This window comes from Mesocricetus auratus, unplaced genomic scaffold, assembly GCF_017639785.1.
Source record: "Mesocricetus auratus isolate SY011 unplaced genomic scaffold, BCM_Maur_2.0 Super-Scaffold_100009, whole genome shotgun sequence".
Lineage (NCBI taxonomy): Eukaryota > Metazoa > Chordata > Mammalia > Rodentia > Cricetidae > Mesocricetus > Mesocricetus auratus.
Window position 1 is genome coordinate 53,468,520 of NW_024429193.1, and position 8,069 is coordinate 53,476,588.

Sequence of the window (8,069 nt, forward strand, 5' to 3'; positions counted from 1 at the left end):
TAAGGGTTGAAGATCGCAGCTGAAACAATGAGCTGCCGAGAGTGGTAACAATAGCAATGGAAGTTTTTTTTTTCTTAATACAAAATATGCCATCGTTCTTCCGAGTAAATAAAGAACAAATCTCAAGAATCTGATGACTTCTGGAGCAAACCTTCCAGTTACCTGCTAATGTGATAGGAGAGGAATCATTTCTTCCTGAGACATTGTCTAACCATGTATCCCTGGCTGGCCTGGAGCCCCCTTTGTATACTAGGCTAGCCTTGAACAAAGAGACACATCCGCTTCTGATTATTAAGGGTGTGTGCCACCAAGGCTAGCAAGGTCAAGATTTTAAGCCATATTTCCCTTCAAGGTTTCAAATATTTCTGATATGTAAGTAAATTAGCCAATAGTGGCTCCTTCTCAAACTGTCCTTAAATAAGTGGAAGAGAGGTAAGTCGAGTCTCTTTATTTTTCTTTGAAGGTATCTCTTTACTTGGGTTTTTAAAAGACTTATTTTTATGTGTATGAGTGTTTTGCCTGCATGTATATGAATGTGCCACATATGTACACTCTATCAACCAGGCTACACCTCAGCCTGAAAGTTGTTTAACTTTCCATTAAGACTCATCTGAACACTTTATGACAACAATTGACAGGATCTCTTCCTGAGTGAGTCTGCGTAGTGGTGTGAACCTCAGCTGGTTATCTGAGACCTCCATCACCTATCACCCTCATCCTGGGTGAGCCTCCCTGACATCTGCATCTCATTGCTCTACAGATATTCAAACCCAACAGGTTCAGAACTGAGACAGATATCACCCCATCGCATAAAAAGTAATAAAGCCAGATGATTCACTGAGTTTTCCAAGCTAAGAACCAAACCATAGCCTCTGCTGCTCCTGTGCAGCTAATGAGTTCTCCGTCGCTCCCACTCCCCTATCTTCACAGCGCCCTCTCCTCTTCTTGGTGCTGTTTCTTACTCGAGGTCCCCATCTGCTCCCTCAGGAGCTACTTCAATAGCAAACTTGGCTGTTGATCTTATCAACCTCCAAACCTACCTCCCTGCCTTCTGCCTGTCCTTATGCAATCCAGCCCCACACAGAACTGTCACTTTGTGATCTTGTCTAATTACTTCCAACCCTTCTCTGGCTCCCCGTTGTCTCTAGATTCAGTCGCAAAGTCCTTACACACAGATTCTCTCCAATAACTGGTGTCAACAGACTCATTTCCCCCCAAATCATAGCTTTACACAAGGTATTTGTTAAAAATATATGCTACTTCAAAGTCTTAAAAATACTTTCAATACCATATTCTATAGCGAAAGATTTTGTTGAGCTGAACTCAATCACTTATTTCTTTATTCCAAGTCAGGGGACCTAACCCCCCACACTTACCTAGCAATTGCAGTGATCTAATGTAACAAACAACCGTGCTCTGTAATTTTCTTTTTCTAGATTATTTTTAGTCCAACCACCCACCTCTGTACCTCTGACTTTAGTAAGTAGAACACATTTCTCAAATTTGCCAAAGAGTCACACAGGTTTCTGCTCTCATTCATACTTTCCCACAGCTCGGCAAACTCCCGATCATCCTCCAAAATCAAATTCAAATGTGGTTTGATTCAACATTTTCGACGGCCTCCTCCCTATGACAAGCAGAATAACTGTTTCTCATCATTGTTTCCATTAAACTCTGTTTTTACCTCTATTATCATACTAAAACTATAGTGGCTTTATTTGTTTATTGTTTTGTTTGGGGACAGATTTCCCATCTTAGTCTAAACAAGTCTACTAAATTTCATGGGACTACAGGTATATCCACCATACCTGGTACATGTCTCCTCTTGCATCTAACATTTAAGTCATGGTTTGACAACAGGTATTTTAAACCTCTTATTGAAAAATAGACACATCTTATATTGCTAAGATAATGCCCTAAGTGGCTGGCAGTTTAAAAACAAGAAGAAAAAAAAAGTTTTACATACAAAGTATAATTAAATTGTAGCTTGGACATGCCTCTCTATCTTGTAATACCAGTTTTTCTGTCTGACCCTCCTCCTCCTTCCCTCCCCCACCCCATGTGTCTGTGTCTTAGAGAATTTGAAACTCAATGTAAAGCAGAGATTGAGAGCTGAGCTCAGTGTTATTGCAGTCTGGCAGGCTGACACCTCTACTACTTGAATTGGTGGCAGGCGGGTTACTCAGTTTCTCTATGCTTCTCAGCGTCCCTCTGCGGTGCCTCTTACGAGGACTAAATAGCTAATGTGTGAAATGAATTCAGGACACTGCCTGCACTGAGCTTTCCAAATAGCTTCTCAGTACTTATGTAGCCCACTCAGCAGAAGGAGCACATACTCTCCTAGGTAGGAGTGCATCCTTCCCATGCATACCTACAATGTAGGTTCTAAACTATGCCTTAAGATAGTTGCTCAATAAGTAGGACCAATATAAGGGGTTAGTTAGACCTGTAAGGTCAACAAATCAATTTTCAGTGAATTCATTATGCAAAACATATTTAAAGTTGGTTTTTAAAGTAGTTTTAAAAACTTTAAAAAGTTGGCTTTTAGACAAGCATAGTGACAAACACCACAATCCTAGTTCTCAGAGCTAGATAGAATTAATGCATGTTTGAAACTAGTCTGAGCTACATAGTGAGTTAAAGGCCAAGGTGGATTATATAGCAAGAGCCTGTATCAAAAAAAAAAAGTTTCAAAACACCTATTCTCAGTCAGGTAGTGGTGGCACACACCTCCGATTCCAGCACTTGGGAGGCAGAGGCAGGCGAATCTCTGTGAGTTTGAGACCAGCCTGATCTACAAGACTAGTTCCAGGACAGGCTCCAAAGCCACAGAGAAACCCTGTCTCAAAAAACTATTCTCTCACTAAATTGTTGAAAATGTTTAAATAAAACTTTTTCTCTAAGTTTTTTTTTAAAAACAGGATCTCACCATATAGCTTGGTTAGCCTGAAACTCACTATGTAGGCCATGTGATGAGATTAAAGGCACACACCATTACACTAAGCTAAAGATTTATTTTTATGGACATATGTCTATGTGCGCATATGTTGCATATATGCAGTTGTCCTTGGAAGACAAAAGAGTATATCAGATCCCATGAAGCTGGAGTTATAGGCAGTTGTAAACTACCCGACATGGATGCTAGGAATTGAACTCAGGTCCTCTGGAAGAGCAGCAAGTGTTCCTAACCACTGGGTCTTTTCTCCAGTCTTACAAATAAAACTCTTAACAAGGCACAAAATTATTTACTAGTAATTTCCCTTCTAGTCCTCCACTTAATTCCCCTGTGGTATTCAGTACTTTAAAATCCTTGCCTTTGGCCGGGCGGTAGTGGCGCACGCCTTTAATCCCAGCACTCGGGAGGCAGAGGCCGGGCTGGACTGACAGCCTCCAAAACAATACAGAGAAACCCTGTCTCATAAAACCAAAAAAAAAAAAAAAAAATCCTTGCCTTCGGGCTGGAGAGATGGCTCAGAGGTTAAGAGCACTGGCTGCTCTTCCAGAGGTCCTGAGTTCAATTCCCAGCAACCACATGGTGGCTCACAACCATCTGTAATGAGATCTGGTGGCCTCTTCTGGCCTGCAGGCATACATGAAGTGGTGTATACATAATAAATAAAAATCTTTTTAAAAAATCCTTGCCTTCAACAAAAAGATCACTACAGATCAATTAAAAGTAATATGATTTTCAGCTGGGGCTGAGTCTGTGGCTCAATGGTAGAATACTTGTATAGTAGTCACAAGACCCTAGTTTCATCCTACAAAACAAGAGAAAAGGGCCAATAAAAATAGCTCAGCAGGAGCCAGGCGTTGGTGGCACACACCTTTAATCTCAGCACTTGGGAGGCAGAGGCAGGCGGATCTCTGTGAGTTTGAGACCAGCCTGGTCTACAAGACTAGTTCCAGGTACAGCCTCCAAAACTACAGAGAAACCTTGTCTCGGAAAACAAAACAAAACAAAACAAACAAAAAAAGCTCAGCAGGTAAGGGTACTTGCCACTGAGCCTAAATTCAATCCATAGATGGAAGGAGAACATTAAGATCACAAATTGTCTTCGGACCTCCATACATGCACCCTGTGTGTGTGACCTGTGTGCCCACACACATAAATGCATTTTATTATATTTTTTAATTTGGGGGGGCAATGTGTTGGGACATATTTGGAGGTCAAAGGACAATCTGCATGAGCTGGTTCTCTCCTTCTACAGTGCCCAGGGATTGAACCCAGGTAGCAAGTGTCCTTACCCCCCAAGACATCTTTCTAGCCCTGTAACATGAGCAATTTTTGACTTTGTTTCTCTTTGTTATGGGGTCACATGTACCTCAGGCTGGCCTCAAACTCACTACGTAGTCAGGAGTGATCTGGAACTTCTGAACTCCAGCTTGCATGTCTCTTATGCTGGGGTGGCAGGTGTGAACCACCACACCCAGTTTAGGAAATACTGGGATTGAACCTAGGACTCTGCATGGTAGGCAAATATACCATCAACAGCTACATCCACATCCCTAATTTTAAATTTTAAATAAAAGGAAAGAGACTGCCTACTGCTCTCAATCAAAACCACTGATATTTCTGCATCTAAGAAAAGTTTATTGCCACATTCTACAGGCTAATGAAAGGCCATGCGACACAATTACTACAGTTCCTGGTTTCTGCCTTTGAAATGACTCCAGATCACCCTAAGTATCCCTGGTAGAAACCTTCTGGCTACAGATTTTTTTTTTTTTTTTTTTTGGTTTTTCGAGACAGGGTTTCTCTGTGGCTTTGGAGGCTGTCCTGGAACTCACTTGGTAGTCCAGGCTGGTCTCGAACTCACAGAGATCCGCCTGCCTCTGCCTCCCGAGTGCTGGGATTAAAGGTGTGCGCCACCAACGCCCAGCTCTTCTGGCTACAGATTGATATTCTTCTTTAATTTCCCATTTCCCCCTAAAATTCATACGCACACACCCATAAGTAAAGGACACAAATGTCTATAATAAAAACTGTATGAAACCCACAGCCACATAGTAACTGTTTCAGAGGACTCACATCCTCCTACAAAGCGGCCCCTCAATTTACAAAAAAAAGTGGAAGTCTTGCTTTGAAGAAATACACTCAGTTCGGTTTATCAGATATCTTTAGTTGTGACTACTTATCTAAGGCCGAATAAAAGATTCTCTGATTGGTACAAACTTCATGGCAAATGATTCCACAACAGTATTCAGATAGTATGCTATTTTAGAAAAGTTCATGACTCAGTTAAGAATAGATCCGCTTCAAACAATGGTGATTGTGTGGAAAAGAGGTTCAAATAACTTATTTACATAGTAGAGAGAAGTTAGGACTTTATCTAACATATTTAGGCGAACCAGTAGTTTTGAGATAAAGGTTTATAGAGCTCCTACTGTGTGCTAGGCATTTAGTAGCTGTACAGAGTATACACAGGACGCATGTGTATCAAACAACAATAACTGACATTTGCAGGACGCTGTCACTCATCTCCTTTGACCGTGAGAACACCCATGGGCGTCCCAATTTTACACTTAGGGGAAACAAGCCAGGAAGAGTTACCCTGGCAGAGGTGTGACTTTTTGTTTGTGGGTCTGAGCTCCAGAGCGGAGCCTTTTGACTCATAATCAAATCATCGTCTTCTCTCCTGGTTACTCCACAGTCGTACTTCCAGTTCCACTCTTGGATTTTTACCTTCAAAAAACTATTTGACGACTTCCACTATTGAGCTTGTCAGGCTGTTTGGAGGCAAAGAGCGCGCATACTCGCTTTACCGCTGTTTGAAGTGCCCCGTCCGGGCACGTCCAAGTTCAAGACCGCCTGAAAGGCGCGTTTCCTCCAGGCGGCGAGCACCCGGGCCCCTCGCCCCGCGCCCCTCGCCCCGCGCCCCGCGCCCCCGACCGCGCCTGCGGCTCGCACGCATGCTGACACCCGCCTTCCCTTGACCCGAAGTGCCCAGCTCCCGGCCGACCACGGACACGCGGGGCGCCCCTGGGGCGATGTCAACAGCTGAGCGACCGGGGCCCCACTGCCTCACTGCCCGGCCGCATCCCGTCGCCTACCTGCCTGGGCCGCCACGCCGCTTCCCGCAGGGATAGGAGACTCGCTGTCTGTGGCCCTGGGGATCCAGCTCTCGCCTCTTCGTCCCGCCCCCGCAAGTCCGCAGTCCCCGCCCTGAGACACGCCCCTTTCTCGGTCTGGTCACGCCCCCAAGCCCACCCAGTAGGCTCCGCCCCTCCCAGGTCTCTTCCTACCGCCCAGAACCCACACCCGGCCGACTCTCCGCCCCCGGCTCTGGTGAGCCAGAGTGCTTGTTGGCTCCACGCTGCGACCTCAGCCCAGGCCTGTCTATTTCCGCTTCTGCTGTCGGACCGACCCCACGCGACGAATCCGCCCTGTGAGGGAGAGCCTAGGTGAATCCAGAGCCAAACAGCACCTCCTTTAAGAAAATCATAAAGCAGTTCAGGGAACAAACATTGGGAATGTTAGTTAGTGGAGAGATGCCAATAACGCACCTGGCCCCACGTTTGGAATCCCGAGCCAGATGCCTTTGGTGCCCACTCCAGGTGCCGACCCGGTCGCCACACCCGGTTGAGACTCACGCTTAAACGCTCCCGCCTGCAACACGATCTTGCTCAAGTATGCACATGGCTCTGTGCCTGCTGCAGGAGTAGCCTAGTTTCACTCTGCGAGACTGGGATGAGTGGAGCCTAGTTCCCAGCACTATCTAACTGCCCCACCCCACGCCACCCCACCCACCCCATCCGACCTTGTGTCTGGTAACCAAGTTTCCCTCGCTTGTTCACACAGAGGTACCAAAATAGAAGACGGCCACAGAGAGGTGTTTGATTACACATCACAGATGACTGTCACCAGCCAATTTAATCAAGACAAAAAAATGCAGCATGTCCCAATCTGTTATAAAGCCATGAGGTAGGGACAATAAAAGAATTACTTTCTATAGTGAGGGAGAAGTAATGACAGTTCCTTTAAAAAGAAACTAGTGAGGGAAAAAAAGGCTCTAGTGAGGAAAAAAAATTGTTTGGAATAAATTGTAGACACTGGTCTTGATGAACGCCATTGCTCCCTTACCTAAAGTGTGTGTGTGTGTGTGTGTGTGTGTGTGTGTGTGTGTGTGTGTGTGTGTGATATTTTTTATAGACCGGGTCTAACAGTGTAGCCCAGGCTGGCCTGCCTCAAACTTCTATTCTCCTACCCCTGCTTCCGGAATGCCAGCACAGGCATGAGCCATCACAACAGGTTTTTAATCTGTTTGGAAAGTATTCCAGGTGAATTTTACAAGATGAAATTTGGGACTGAAACAGTATTTTTGAAACTTATGTTTTGAACTTTGCATCCAGGAAGATTCTCTAGCAGAATGGAAGAGACTGGGATTCCAAGATGGGTAAGATGGAGCTAGAGCTAAGTTAAATGCCATGCTACTGTTTAAGTCTGAGAATAATTTTAGTGATTTGTATTATTTTGGTGACTAGGAAGCCAACGTAAAATCAGGTTCTTGACAAATAAATACTCATCAAACAGAATTTTTGACTTGAGAAACTAGGAAGAGGAGTCTCACATCACAGCTAGTACAAACATGTCCCAAGAGACACACCTAAGCTCACGGCTACCTGTGCAGAAAATGAAACACCAGGAATTTGCTCTCATTACATCCTGAGATGTCTGAGGAGTTCTCTCTTTCACACATCTTGTAGCCTCAAGGGTGAACAACTTGAAAACAGAATGAAAATCATCTTTCTGCTTTTGGTATCTAAGATGGTATCAGATAGTTTACATTTGATCTATAGCCACTTTTTAAAAAAATAAACAGTGAAATATCAACCTAACCACTAGATGGCAATACAGCTGTGTGTGAACAGTGTAATCTGGGTGATTGAAGCATCAGCTGACCTGAAGTACCTGGCATCTCTAGCCTTGTCTCTGTCTATCTCTGCCTCTCTCTCACTCTGTCTCTCTCTTTCTCTGTAGACAGAGTCTCACTATGTGGCTTTGGCTCTCCTGAAATTCATTATGTAGACCAGGCTTGTTTGAACTCACAGAGATCTTCCTGCCTCTAACT

At 44.4% G+C, this 8,069-nt stretch overlaps 1 protein-coding gene across 1 annotated transcript in view; it reads right to left on the minus strand.

Annotated features, from left to right (window-relative positions):
- Positions 1-6,140, minus strand: part of Dennd2c (DENN domain containing 2C) — a 76,097-nt gene extending 69,957 nt beyond the window's left edge. Inside the window, exon 1 of the mRNA XM_040752131.1 lies at positions 6,052-6,140. The gene's annotated coding sequence lies outside the window, so the exon portion shown is untranslated. The remainder of the gene's footprint in view (positions 1-6,051) is intronic.
- Positions 6,141-8,069: the final 1,929 nt, after the last annotated feature.